The sequence below is a fragment of the Macaca mulatta genome, chromosome 15 (genome assembly GCF_049350105.2).
Source record: "Macaca mulatta isolate MMU2019108-1 chromosome 15, T2T-MMU8v2.0, whole genome shotgun sequence".
NCBI classification, from domain to species: domain Eukaryota; kingdom Metazoa; phylum Chordata; class Mammalia; order Primates; family Cercopithecidae; genus Macaca; species Macaca mulatta.
Genome location: NC_133420.1, coordinates 6,415,810 through 6,429,359, shown reverse-complemented (window position 1 = coordinate 6,429,359; position 13,550 = coordinate 6,415,810). Strand labels below are relative to the sequence as shown.

The 13,550-nt window shown below is 61.3% G+C and overlaps 1 protein-coding gene across 7 annotated transcripts in view; it reads right to left on the bottom strand.

Annotated features, from left to right (window-relative positions):
* NACC2 (NACC family member 2) overlaps positions 1 to 10,113 on the bottom strand; it is a 113,088-nt gene extending 102,975 nt beyond the window's left edge. For all 7 annotated transcript variants that reach the window (XR_013404645.1, XR_013404646.1, XM_077965562.1 and 4 more), the window contains exon 1: positions 10,016 to 10,113. The gene's annotated coding sequence lies outside the window, so the exon portion shown is untranslated. The remainder of the gene's footprint in view (positions 1 to 10,015) is intronic.
* Positions 10,114 to 13,550: the final 3,437 nt, after the last annotated feature.

Genomic DNA, 13,550 nt, shown 5'->3' with positions numbered 1-13,550 from the left:
CAGCCTGGGCAACAGAGCAAGACTCTATCTCAAAAAAAATTTTTTTTTTAATTAAATTTAAAGAGACTCAACAAGTAACTCTACTGTGGGGTCTGCACTGGATCTGCTGGTGTAAGGCCGGGAGGGGCCTGAGGGGCGGCTGCCAGGGGGTGGGTGCAGGCGAGTGGCGGGCAGCCCTCAGCCCACGCTGGAACAAGACACAGGTATGCAGGGGAGGTTTACTCTCAAATGGTTCAGGAAAATGTTATTTGTACAATATGTGTCATTTTTCTGTAAGTTTAATAGCTTTATCTTTTACCCTTTTTCTTTTTTTTTTTTTTTTTTTTTTTTGAGATGGAGTCTCGCTCTGTGGCCCAGGCTGGAGTGCAGTGGCCGGATCTCAGCTCACTGCAAGCTCCGCCTCCCAGGTTCACGCCATTCTCCTGCCTCAGCCTCCCGAGTAGCTGGGACTACAGGCGCCCGCCACCACGCCCAGCTAATTTTTTTGTATTTTTTAGTAGAGACGGGGTTTCACCGTGTTAGCCGGGATGGTCTCGATCTCTTGACCTTGTGATCCGCCCGTCTCGGCCTCCCAAAGTGTTGGGATTACAGGCTTGAGCCACCGCGCCCGGCCCTTTTACCTGTTTTCTTAAACAACTAAAGCAAAGTCCCCACCTGCCAGTGCCGGGCAGCCAGGTGGCGTAGATCCCTCCACAATACTGGACTCACTGTGGAAACAAGGCCTGGGACAAGGGGTTGGCAGAGCCCAGAGGCCGGGCGCCATGCAGGGCAGCTCCGATGGGAGGGGTTCGCAGAGCCCAGAGGCCGGGCGCCACACAGGGCAGCTCCGACGGGCAGGAGTCGCCTCCAGGCCCTTCACCTCGGGCTGGAGAAAACCAAGTCACCCCTGGGGACCCTCGCTGGACATTCTAAAAACCTTCAGAAGCCACTCCCTGAACGTGGCCAGGACCCTCCATGGGCCTTCAGAGCAGCAAAGTGCAGGGCTGGCCTTCCCGTGAGAGAACCCCCATGCCCCGCAGCTGGGCACAGGATGAAGGGCACGCGTCCCCCGAGGCCTGCCACTCAGAGCTGGGAGGGTTTGGGGGCAGGTGTGCCTCTGTTCTCCTGCATCATCAGGAGCCTGGTGAGGCCTAGGGCTGAGCCGTGGGGCAGCTGCTGGTCTGGATGGCACCAGGCCTGGCTCTCGAGGTCCCAGATCTGGGAACGCCTGGGCTTCCCTGAGGTGTGGCTCGGTTTGGGCCCCAGGGATGTCACATGCCCCCAGCTTCCTGACAGCCGTCTGCCTGCCAGCACCCAGCCACAGCCCCACCCCGGGCTCCGCTGTGACCCACACGCTGTCATTTCCAGGCCACTTCCTATGACATGGACTCACCACCTAAACTGGGTTACAATAATTAACACGAATCCTGTTCCCAAACTTACATAACCGCAGATGACAACGCCAACTCGTAGGAAAACCCTCCCCCCACCAGTGGCCCCATTTCCCTCCCACGACCCCCACTCAGCTTGGGCCTGGAGCTGGCCGGCTGCACCGGTTTCACGCCCCTCCAGGTGCCGTCCCAGCAGCAGCTGCTGTGCCTGGCTCCTCCCACTGTCCTGGGTAAGTGCAGAGCCAGCCCCCCCAGTGCCCTCTACGCACTAAAGGCTTTCTGCCCCCCCACACCACAGCGGAGGTTCGCATCTACCTGACCCTTTGAATGAGGCCTTATTTGGAAACAGGGTCTTTACAGATATCAGTAGTGAAAGGAGGTAAGATGAGATCATCCTGGATGTAGGGTGGATCCTAACACGCATCCTTATGGAAGGGAGAAGTTTGGACACAGATGCACAGAAGGAAGGTGGCCGTGTGAGGGCAGAGGCAGAGACGGTGCTGATGCTCCCACATGCCAAGAAAGGCCCAGGACAATGGCAGCCTCGGGAGGTGGAGGGTGGCGTGGGATGGAGTCTCCCTCAAAGCCTCTGGAGGAACCAGCCCTGAAGATGCACAGTGTCGACTCCGGGCCTGCAGAACTGGGACAGGAGCACTCTCTGAGGCTTCCTGCCACCAAACCTGTGGCCTTTGTCAGGGTGGCCCCAGGAGATGGATACCCTGCCCCCCTCCAACAAACCCCAGGGTGCTGGAAAAGCCCCTTCCCTCCTCCCGGACTGTCACCTGTACAGATGCAGACACCCTGCCCTCCTGGAGCTGGTGGACCCTTATGGGGACCCCCAGAATGGCATTTGCAGGGGTCGGGCCAGCCCCACAGGAAGGGAGGGCAGCAGAGCCAGCCCACAAAGGGCCTGGCTGGGGAAAGGCCCCGCAGCCTCTGGGGCCGCCTGGGAGCCCTCTCTGGGTCTGCCTTGGACTGGCCCAAGACCTTCCTGGTGACCAGAAAGCGGGGTACTGTACCCCATTCGGAGCTCACACTGGGAAAACTGAGACCCAGGGAGGCCATGGCATTTGCCCAGCTTCCACCGCGGCACTGGGGAAATGGGGCTCAAATCCCAAGACAGAACGTGCTCTCCAACCCTGGAAGTGGCTGCTCAGCTGAGGACAGCCCAGGACGGCACCGGCAAGATCCCCATCGAGGCCTCAAGCGCCCCATCCTCCCCAGCCTGAGCTGCTCAAGGAAGGGCAAGTCCTCCCTGTCCTTTGTCTACTGCCCAAGGCCGGTCACGGCCCGGGAAGGCCCAGCTTCCCGCCCTGGGGACTCTGCTGAGAAGTTTCGGAGGTGACCTGGAAGATGGGCACCCCCAGTGGCTGTCACTTCATGCACGGAGGTGAGCGGTATTCGGGGACTGTCCGGCTTCTACGGTCTCCAGGAGGACCCTGGTCCAGAGACAGCATCAGCAGCCCCTCGGCTCTGCGGGGTCAGGGGAATTTTGCTCTAAACACGCCCTGTCCAGCTCCCTTACAGAGGGACGGAGCCTGTGGGGAGAATCTTCAAGCTGGGAACTGTCCCACTGCTGGGCCTGGTGTGGCCTCTGTCATGGTGGCCCCAGGAGATGGATACTCTGCCCCCCTCCAACAAACCCCAGGGTGCTGGAAAAGCCCCTTTCCTCCTCCTGGCCTGTCACCTGTACAGGTGCAGACACCCTGCCCTCCTGGAGCTGGCGGACCCTCACGGGGACCCCCAGAATGGCAGGGGGTCCCACACCAGGCCCAGCTGGAACGGATGACAGGGGCAGGGCACACACTGTTCTCAGCAGGGTGCGAGGGACCCTCAGACCCCACTCCCTGCCTCTCTCCCCCAGGGCACAAATTTGAATCCACACGGCAATGCTGGATCCAAGCCACCGCCAACATCTTTCCCGGTAGCTGCCCCTGGGTCCCTGGAAACTGCAAAGCCACAGTGGTCAGTCAGCAGGACGAGCCACTGTGCATGGACACGGCCCGGTCTGTGGCCAGGGACCCTTTCTCGGGGGCACTTGGGGCTCGTGAGGACCTAGGTCCGGTGACCACCGCAGTCAGCCGTGGTTAACCATCAGCAGGGGACTCACTGCCATCCCAACCACAGCGGCCTTGTTGAGGCCCCCACCCAGCCGGCCAGGAGGCATCGTGGTCTGGGGTCACTGAGACACACGGAGGCAAAGGACTTGGTCTTTCCCGACCCACTGTTTCATGCCTCCTAGGGTCCCCTAGCCACAGACAAGGGCTGAGGCCTGGGCATGAAGGGCTGGGCTGTCCCACAAAGGGACCTACCCCAAGCCCCGAGGGGAGCCAGCCCAGCCCCCGGCATCCTGGGAGAAGGTTTCCCGGAGGAGACAGCGGGCAATTTGCATAATATTCTTTGCAAGTTAATATCAGCCTCTGATAATGATCTCGGCATCGCGTGGAGCGGCTGAGGCGGCTGTTACAACACTAAGTAATCATATTTTAAATTATGTTTCCCTTTATAGAAAGGTGTTGCAAAAACACACAGACACGAAATCTGTCTGTTGCAGCCCCGCTGCCAACCACCTGACCAGCTTTCCCGGCGCCGCGGGTTACGTTTGCAGCACTGCAGCCCGGGAGAACCAGCGGGGCGGCAGCCACAGGCTACCCCCAGGCCCCCACCCAGAGCCTCCCCCTGCCAGGGGACCCTCCCAGCTGGGGACCCCACCCAGATCTGAGCCAGGCTCTGGCCAGGGCCTCAAAGGAGGACCCACGGTCCACGTCTGCTTGAGGTCCCTACGGCCCTAGGAGGGAGACAAGGGGACTCCCCCTCCCCACAGCCACCCCCCTTGCTGGAAACCTAGCACCCACCGAGGCCTGACTTCCAGGCGAAGGGTGGGGGTACAGATTTCAGAGAACTCAAGGCCCTTCAGGTTCTGCTCCACCTGAGCCTCCATGTCACCCCCCCAACCCCGCCTAGTGGGGGGGCTTCTGTCAGCCCCTCCCCCAGCGCTGGGGGCCTCTCCCCAAGAAGGTGAATTCAGCCTTGGGGTGCCCTCCCTCCTGAGGCTCCCCCAACTCCTGTACCTCTACACCCCTTGGCACATCTACAGCTGGGGGAGGCCCTGAGTGACCCTTGTCCCCATTCATACGGGGGACCCCAGCCCCAACAGAGTGAGTCCTGTTCTTCTACTCTCCCTCTTCATTTAGGAGCCACGGCCGACCACTCAACCTCTATTTTCTTAAAAGCTTTTTTTTTTTCCTTTTTTATTAAAAAAAAAATCCAATTATAGCACAAATCTCTCAGCAGGGGTCAGTGTGGAATAAGAATAGCCAAAGTTAATGGACATGACACAGGCAAGATTAATGCCTAAAGGGTTTCAAAAGTTGTGTGATGCGGATTTCATTAACATTTTAATTGTAATGTATCTTTTTAATCTTCTCTCACCCTAATGGCTTTATATCCAAAAAAAAAAAAAAAAGAAAGAGAGAAAAAACTGCTGACAACAACAAAAAGTATCAATATACAAAATTTAACAAAGGCGCTTAGCTGTGCAACGGAAATGAAATTAAATGAACAAAACTCTGTTAACGCTGATTTTTTAACAGCACAAAAGTCAGGAATGCAGCAAAGATGGTTCCTTCCCCTTTCTTGGCACAGATACCAACTGGGTGGTAGAAGGGAGACGGGCACATCCCCCGGGACAGATGCCCAGCCTGGGTGGGGGCCCTGGCCACAGGGGATGCCTCAGGAGGACCCTGGGAGGAGAAAGATGCAGGACAACTTCCTTCTGCTCCGATCCAAAGGCAAGGCCAGCGCTGACTCCCTCAAAGACCGCCCCAGAAGCACCAAGGAAGGCCCACAGCTGCCCCCTGACTCCAGGCGTGCCCAAGAGTGAGGAGGTAACTCTTCCAGAAAACACTAGCCAACTGGGAGGAGGCCCCAGGACAGTGGGGGGGGGGGAAGGGCATCTAAAGTGTCACTGTAATGAGGGAGGCACCAGCATTTTGTGGGGTGGGGGCTGGGTTGCTAACGAGTCTCCCCTCGGCATGCACCCAGCTCCCAACGCCCTCCGTGAGGGACCCCAGACGGCTCTGACCAACAGCACAGCCTGGATTCCAGCCTCCAGCTTCCAACACCAGCTCCTGAAATGTACTCAAGCCTGACTATGGAGGACTGGGGAGATTTTTATTTTCAATCAACAAACATATCTTGAGGCATGGCTATGCTGAGGTTGATGCTCTACCCCTTCACAGACTACCAGGGAGGCCACCACCAGCCCAGGGCCAGGCTGCCCTCGGGGCCCCGGTGGCTGGGCTGGGGCCGGCCAGACTGAGCTTGGGAGACATCCCTGCAGCATGGCTTGCTGCTCACCCCAGTGACTATATATGGGCACTTTCAGGCCCCTTTGTTCCCCGCCCCCAGCCCTGCCTGCTTCCCAGGCACAGGGGCAGGAGCTGGGCGGGCCCAGGAGCTCGCGGCCGTCCATGGCGCTGTGCCCTCCTGGATGCCAGGGCCCCGCACTGGGGGAGGGGAGGTTCCTCTAGAGAGACCCAGAGCAGCCTCTCCTCCCCGTGGGTCCCTGCAAACCACGTCTGGAGAAAAGCCTGCCTCTCGTTCTCCCGGGAGACTCCATGGCGGCCTCCTCTTAAAGGGTAATGAGCCTCACTGGGATTCAGTCACTTCACCGGCCCAACGGCCCCCAGGCCAGCCCCAGCCGGCGTGAAGGCGGAAAGGTCGGGCTGCCCACATTCAGCCTCCAGCTCCTCGGAGGAGGCAGAGGATGCTACTCTGTAGCAGGATGGCCTCAGGAAGGACCTCCTCACTCAAGGTCACACAGCCCGGGCTGGGCGTTCTCCCAGGAGACCTGAGCCCAGGGTTCTGGCTGCCAAGTGCTCCAGTGGGGACCAGGCCCAGCAAGCAGACACTGGGGATGTGGTGGGGCCCCAGGAGCCCCAGGTCAGGGTCCCAAATGCCCTCCCCTACTCAGCTGATCCCGTGTGGACAGAAGTGAGTGCCGGACCCAGAGTTCATGTCCCCAAATGACAAGCCTCCAATACTTCCAGACAGACACCTTCATGCCCGCCCACTGCGCCCTGCTGAGACCCTGTGTAAGGGTGTGTGCTTCCAAAACCCAAACTGTAAACAACAAAGGCAGGAAGGCCACAGCTGAGGGAGCTGGGGCTCCCAGCAAATGGGCAGCTGCAGGTGACACAGTAAGGGAGCCCCGGCCAGCCAGGAAGCATATTTTACAAATGATCTCATCTCACCAAGCGCCAGAGCTGGTGAGAGCAAGGATTTGCTAAAAAAGAAACAGAGGTCGCCAGGATCCTGCCCTGCGAGAGAGGCCGGCGGGGAGGGGGCGGGGGGCAGGCGTGCAGCAGCAGCCCCCGGCCTGGGTGACCCCGCATTCCGGCCCCCAGAGCCAAGGCCCAAACAACCTTCCAGTCACATCTCCTCGGTGACTCTGGACAGGCTGAAAGGGAAACGAGATCCACCTGGGGATTAGGGGGCGCCTCGGGGAGGCCGGCGTGGGGGCCACACACAGTTCTGAACTGGGGTCCAGTGAGGAGATAAGAGTAGAGAAAGGCTGGCCAAGCTCCCCCACCCAAGGCCCGACTGCCCACCTCTGGGAGGACCAAGAGCGTGCCCAGAAAGGGTGCCAGGAAAGGAACGAAATGCTGGGGAGAGGGCACCTCGGGGAAGGCCCAAGACCTAGGGAGCTGGGTCTGCAGACACTCACTGCCAGGGAGCCTGACTGGAGATGGGGTGAGAGGCCCCAGTGAGCCAGCTCTACAGGTTCCCATGCCCCCTCATCAGCCCCCAGTCAGACCAGACCCAATCAGACCTCACAAACTCCCGCACCTGCCCACGCACATCAGACGATGGCTCAGGTCCAGCGTCCAGACAGGGACTAGCACTACTTCTCCCCTGTCCTGGAGGACGCTCCACGGCCTCACACCACGGGGCTTTGCCTCCCCTTCGAGCCAGGCCTGGAAGCCCAGCCCCAGGTTTCCTCAGCCCAGGCCAGAAATGTCACCCTGAAGTGGAGAGTGGCCTATCTTGTCCTTAGAACCACAATGGGAGGCTAGCCAGCCTGGGCCATTGAGGCAGGGACATGCACTACCAAGGCAAAGGTGGACTGGGCTGGGGGAGCGGCAGAGTCAGGGGGCCCCAGAGTCAAGTTCCCAAATGTGTTCATTACATTGGAGTCCGTAGAAGGCCCCAGTTCTCCGGAGAAACATGCTGGTGTAGCCTGGGGTAAGGGGTGCCACCTACCCCCCGCCGCCGTGGACTCGGAGCCTCGTCCCACCGGCCACAGTCCAACTGGACCCCGGAACCCACTACATGACCCTGCAAAGGGGATGGAGTGACCCCAAGGGGCTGTGAGATGCAGAGAGGCAGCCTGGGGACAGTGTGTGGAGTTGGCTAGGACAGGGCTGGCTGAGAAAGGAACATGGGCTCTGCCCCACTGACGGTGGCTGGGGCCAGTGGGCACTCAGTGCCCTCTGCATTCCAGGGACACAGGTCAGAGGCACAGACCTCAGAGGAAGGGGCACAGGGTGGAACCCTGGGAACTCAACATCCCGGAAAGGACGACACCCTCGTTCCCTGTTCCATCCCTCAGGCCTGGGAGACCACACTGCCCACAAACCAGGAAAGCAGGACTCCAGAGGCGGAGGCCAAGAGGAGCGCAGGCCTGGAAGAACCGCTCAGCACCAAGATCGCCACTGTTGTTTCATGAATAATGCAGCCTCATGCTTTAATTGGAAAACACAGGAAGAATTGAAGAATTTTTTAAAAGTCACCACCAGCCCCCCGGCCAGGGCAGAGCGGCCTTGCACACCCTTCCAGCAGCCGATGGTAAAGAACAGAGCCTGTTCTCCAAGCCTGCAGCAGCCCAGTTCCCACCGCTCCCAGCACGAGATCTCCCCGGGGGTGCCTCTGCCGCAGCGGCCACCCTCCCGCCAGGCCGGGGCCAGCGCCATCGGGCCCTGGGTGTGACCACTGCGAAAGGATCCCTGGCCACTAAGAGGTGACAAGTGGTATCTTGTTCCACTTTCTGTGCCCATTCCAAGTGGCTTTGCTGAAAGGACAGGGGGCCACCACCTTGGGTGGCAGCTTCTTTAATTTCCTTGCCTTGGACTCTGGCTCGGCTACCACCCAACGGTGACCCCAAGGGAAAATGCCAAGAAGCCTCTCGAAGGGAGGAGCTGGGAAAGGCCCCACAGAGGACCGGAGGGGTGCTCCGACGGTGGCTGGGTGAAGAAGGGGTGGGTGGCTGAGAGGTGGCGGGGGCTGCCTGAACCCTGACCTAACTCTAGGTGCCCCTGCTGGGGGTGCTACAGGCTAAAACACCCTGCAGAACGCTGAGCTGAGTGTCCCATTGGAGAACAGGAGGGAAGGAGGTCAGGAGTCCGCCAGAGGAAAAGAGGGGTGGGTGGGAAGAACGGGCGACCTGGAGGGACAGGGACCCTGGCAGGAGGCAGGAGAGGGCGGCCACGCTGGCAGGCGGGAACACCAAGGTGCACGCGCTCCCGGAGGCAGCTCCACGGGATGGGAGTCCGGGCTGCCTCGGGCGTCCACGGGTCAACACCCCCGCCACACACAGAAAGGAACGCACAGCAGAGAACACAGCTCAGGGCACCCAGCGGCCCAGGGAGACGGGCCCACCAGCACGTGGGTGAAACACCTCCAATCGGGAGGCCCCGCGCGGGGGTTGGGGGAGGGAGTGGAACGGCCTGGGAGGCCAACTCCAGGGACCGGGCCTCGCGGCCCGCAGACCCACAGGTTTAAGCGGTTCCACCACGAGAGTCCAAGACCAAACTTCCCCCAGAGCCTGGCAGAGGGGCTGGGAGGTGACCTCTGACCTCCGACCCCACACGATCCCAGCAAGAGAAGCAGGAAACTCCGTCAGAAGGCCTCGGTCCGCCCTGGCAGTGCGGGGTGCGCGGCGGGCCCCAGGCTCCGCTGAGTTTCTTAGAGAAGAAGCTGGGGGCCCCCGACCTCAGCTCCGCAGAGGCATAGAAGCTGGCGAGAGGCGAAGCCCCCTTCCCCTGCGGCCGGACCCCAGTTTCTCCCCAGGCTGGGACCCACGTGGGGGAGGAGCGGAAGGCGGCGACGACCCACGAACGGGCCCACCTGGACCGGGAGGGCGAGACGCCGGCCCGGCTGGGCCAGGCTGCTGCGCAGATGCGCCGGGAGGGGTGGGTCCCTCTTCCCTGGCCCCGGGCCAGTCCTGCCCGAGCTTCTACACCCGGAGGGCCGAATCGGCCAGTCGGGTCCCAGGGGAGGCCGCGCGGGTCCCCAGAAATCCAGGGAAACCCAGCGGGCGGTGGGGAGCGCCCCGGGACGCCTGGAGCCGGGGTCTCCCCAGAACGCGCGGCGCGGCGTCCCGGCCCGGGGTCGCAGGCGCCTCCGCCGGGACCTCCCGGCCCCGCCCGGCCCCCCTCCGCGGGCTCCCGAGGCCGGTTCCCGCGCGCACGCCCGGGCCGGCGCGGAACTCGGCCGCACCCGCCCCGCGCGGCCGGCACTGCGGCAGGGGGCCCGCGCCAAGTTGGGCGGCCGCGGAGTTTGCGGGAAGTGCGGGCTCGGCCCGCGGGACGACCCCGCCCGGCGGCGTAACCCGGGGGCGGCCGCGCGCGCCAAGTTGGCGGTACCTGCGGGCGCCCGGCCCGGTCCGGCCTGGGCAGCTGCGGCGCGCCGCCCGCGGCAGGAAGTGCTCGGCGTCCCGGCGCTCCGGCTCCCATGGACTTTCTCCGACCTCGCCCAGCACCGGCGGCCGCACCGCGGCGGGGGCGGGGCGGCGGCGGGGGAGGTGCCCGCGGGCCGTTAAAGGGACAGCGCGCCGGCCGCGCGCGCGCGCACTGGCAGCCAGGTGGGCGGCCGGGGCTGGGGGCCGGGGGCCGGGAAGGTCCCAAGTGGGGACCGGCGGAGCGTGGGGAACCCCGAGCGCGGGGGAGGGAAGGCGGCAGCTCCTCGCCCCTCGTGCGTCCTCCTTCCGGAGCTGCCGGCGGCCGACCCTGCGCGGGACACCGGGCGGGAACCGGACGCCGCGGCGCAGAGGACAGGGCTCGGCTGCCGGGCCGGGGAAGGACCAGGAGTGCCGCCCTCCGCCCTCCCCGGGCCCTGGCCTCGGCCGGACTCGCTAAGCCCGGGAAAGCCACCGGGCCCCCCTACCCCGCCCCCGGCGCGCGCCCTGCCCGCGGCGGCCGCGACTGCACGGTGCAGCCTCCGGGATCCGGGCGGGGGAAGTGCGTGCATCCGCAGCCGCTCTGGACGCTCGGGCGGGCCGTGGAAGACGCCGGTGCGGGAGCGCCCTTGGGCGAACCTCTGCGGCGCTCCGGCGCCCGTCGCTGCCGCCCGGGAACTGCAAGCTGCCTGGACTGGGCCCGGTGCTGCCTTCAGGCCTGGTGTGATCCGGGCGCACTGGCGCGTTGACAGTCATTCTGGCACCGGCCACGCAGCTCTCCGTCTGTGCAAGGCCACGCTCCTGAGGACAGAGGTGCAGTTTTAAAACAAGAGCACGGAAATAAAACCGACCACACACCCTAAAGGACCCAGAGACCCTGCCTCAGCTGCCCCCGCAACCTGGTGCCTGAGGTCAGGACAGGCTGCAGTGGTCCTGAGAGGCTGAGCCAGCCTCACTCCCACAGCCTGCTCAAGGGTCCTTGCAGGAGAATGGAGTGATACCACCTCAGTGGGGCGCTGAGGGCGCTGGGAGAAGGGTTAAGGAGATGGCCACCAGCATCCCCGAGAACACCTTTGGGGCTCTGGGGATCAAAACCTGGGGCTACAGCCCTCTTGGCACAGTCAGCCAAGGTCATTCCCTGGACAAATTAGACGCTTGGCCAGGTTCTTGTCACCCCAACCTCAAGCTAGGCCCTTGATCTTGGCCACAGACTGGCCCTGACCCCAATTTTAGGTTCTACTCAGCTCTGTGTCCACAGCACACACACACCCTCCCAGCTCACTCCCTGGCTTGCCCTCTATGGGGGTGAGTATGGAACCCCACAGGGACTCTGGGCTCTCCCCGCAGAGCCCCACCTAGCCCTAAATGCAGTCCCAGGTCCCACACCCCAACCCCCCTCCCCTCCACCACTGCCACTTCCAAACCAGCCCCGCAGTCTACTGGGAAGGAGGCAGGACTCTACAGGCTGGAGACACTCGGCCACACGTGGCTTGGTGTGTGGGCTTGTGGTCCTGGCCCATGAGGGGCAGGGTGAGAGGGACAGGTGAGCAGACAGCAGCTGTGCAGTGGTGTCACCTGGTCAGCACAGGTGGAGGCAGAAGGCCCTGGGCGCCAGGTGGGGAAGGAGGGTTCTGAGTGTCTCCCACGCCCAGGGCATGAGCTCAGCAGCCTCAGGGTTCTGGTTCACTGAGCACAGCTCCTCCAAGCCCCTGAGAATGGTGAATCCGAGACAGATGCCTGGAGCTGCTTCCAGCTCTGGGGCAGGCCCCAAGGGGCTACCCACTAGGCCCCCTGGCCCTCTAGGGATGGGACCGATTGTTTTAATCACTTTTATTTTCTAAATATTAAAGACATTCTTCTTTAGTGAAAGATATTTGGAAAGCATTGAAAAGTGTTTAGAAGATAGCAGATACCCAGAAATCAATTCCCCAATTTCTGTATGTTTATATGTATGTACACCAACATATACTTACACCTTTTAAAGCAAACTCTGCATCCCTACTGAATTCCAGGCCTGTGCTACTGAGTATGTACGCCTTACCACATTTAACGTTCACAACAGCACCATGAGGTGAGCTCTCAGTTTATTGCTTTTTTTGTTGTTGTTGTTGTTTTGTTTTTTTTGTTTTTTTTTGAGACGGAGTCTCGCTCTGTCGCCCAGGCTGGAGTGCAGTGGCTGGATCTCAGCTCACTGCAAGCTCCGCCTCCCGGGTTCACGCCATTCTCCGGCCTCAGCCTCCCGAGTAGCTGGGACTACAGGCGCCCGCCACCTCGCCCGGCTAGTTTTTTGTATTTCTTAATAGAGACGGGGTTTCACCGTGTTAGCCAGGATGGTTTCGATCTCCTGACCTCGTGATCCGCCCGTCTCGGCCTCCCAAAGTGCTGGGATTACAGGCTTGAGCCACCGCGCCCGGCCTGTTGTTTTGTTTTTGAGACAGAGTCTCACACTGTTGCCCAGGCTGGAGTGCAATGGCGCAATCTCAGCTCACTGCAACCTCTGCCTCCCGGGTTCAAGCAATTCTCCTGCCTCAGCCTCCTGAGTAGCTGGGACTACAGGCGTGTGCCACCACGCCCAGCTAATTTTTGTATTTTTAGTAGAGACAGGGTTTCACAACGTTGGCCAGGATGGTCTCAATCTCTTGACCTTATGATCCACCTGCCTCGGTCTACAGGCGTAAGCCATCAGTGCCCGGCCATTTTTTTTTTTTTTGAAATGGAGTCTAACTCTATTGCCCAGGCTTGAGGGCAATGGCGCAATCTCAGCTCACTGCAACCTCCACCTCCCAGGTTCAAGCAATTCTCCCGCCTCAGCCTCCCGAGTAGCTGGGATTATAAGCATGCGCCACCATGCCTGGCTAATTTTTGTATTTTTAGTAGAGACAGGGTTTCTCCATGTCAGCCAACCTGGTCTTGAACTCCTGACCTCAGGTGATCCACCTGCCTCGGTCTCCCAAAGTGCTGGGATTAGAGGCGTGAGCCACCACACCCGGCCTTATTCTCGTTTTACAGCTTAGCTTGGGGCTCACTCGGGGGTCCCCAGCAGGGCTTGGGCTGAGTGGGGCTCACCCTGGGTGCATCCTCCGTATTTCCTCCCGGTGTTTGATCTTGTTGATTCCTGGCTGGTACAAGGGCCTGGTGGCCACGGTCTCAACTGAGCATAGCAGCTCCACTGCTATGGGTCTCCAGCTCAGGGAGGCCCCTTCCGGGATCTGGGCCTGAGTTCTCACGGCCTTATAGCTTGATTTTTCCCCTTCCATCCAGAAAGCATCGGGCAGGGGGTAAGGGGAGGTCACAAGCCACATCTGCAGACACTGCAGAGCCCCTGGGTGCACTCAGGAGCCATACACAGAGGACCAACCTATTGGCCTGGACACCTGCCTGTCCTCCCCTGGATGGCAGAAGCCTTTGGTGGCTCTCCAGGTGCTGCTGCCATTGTGCGGGTGGTGACATCCCACCCCAGTCTCAAGCCAGATCCAGTCTGTGCCCATCCTAACAGCTTTGTG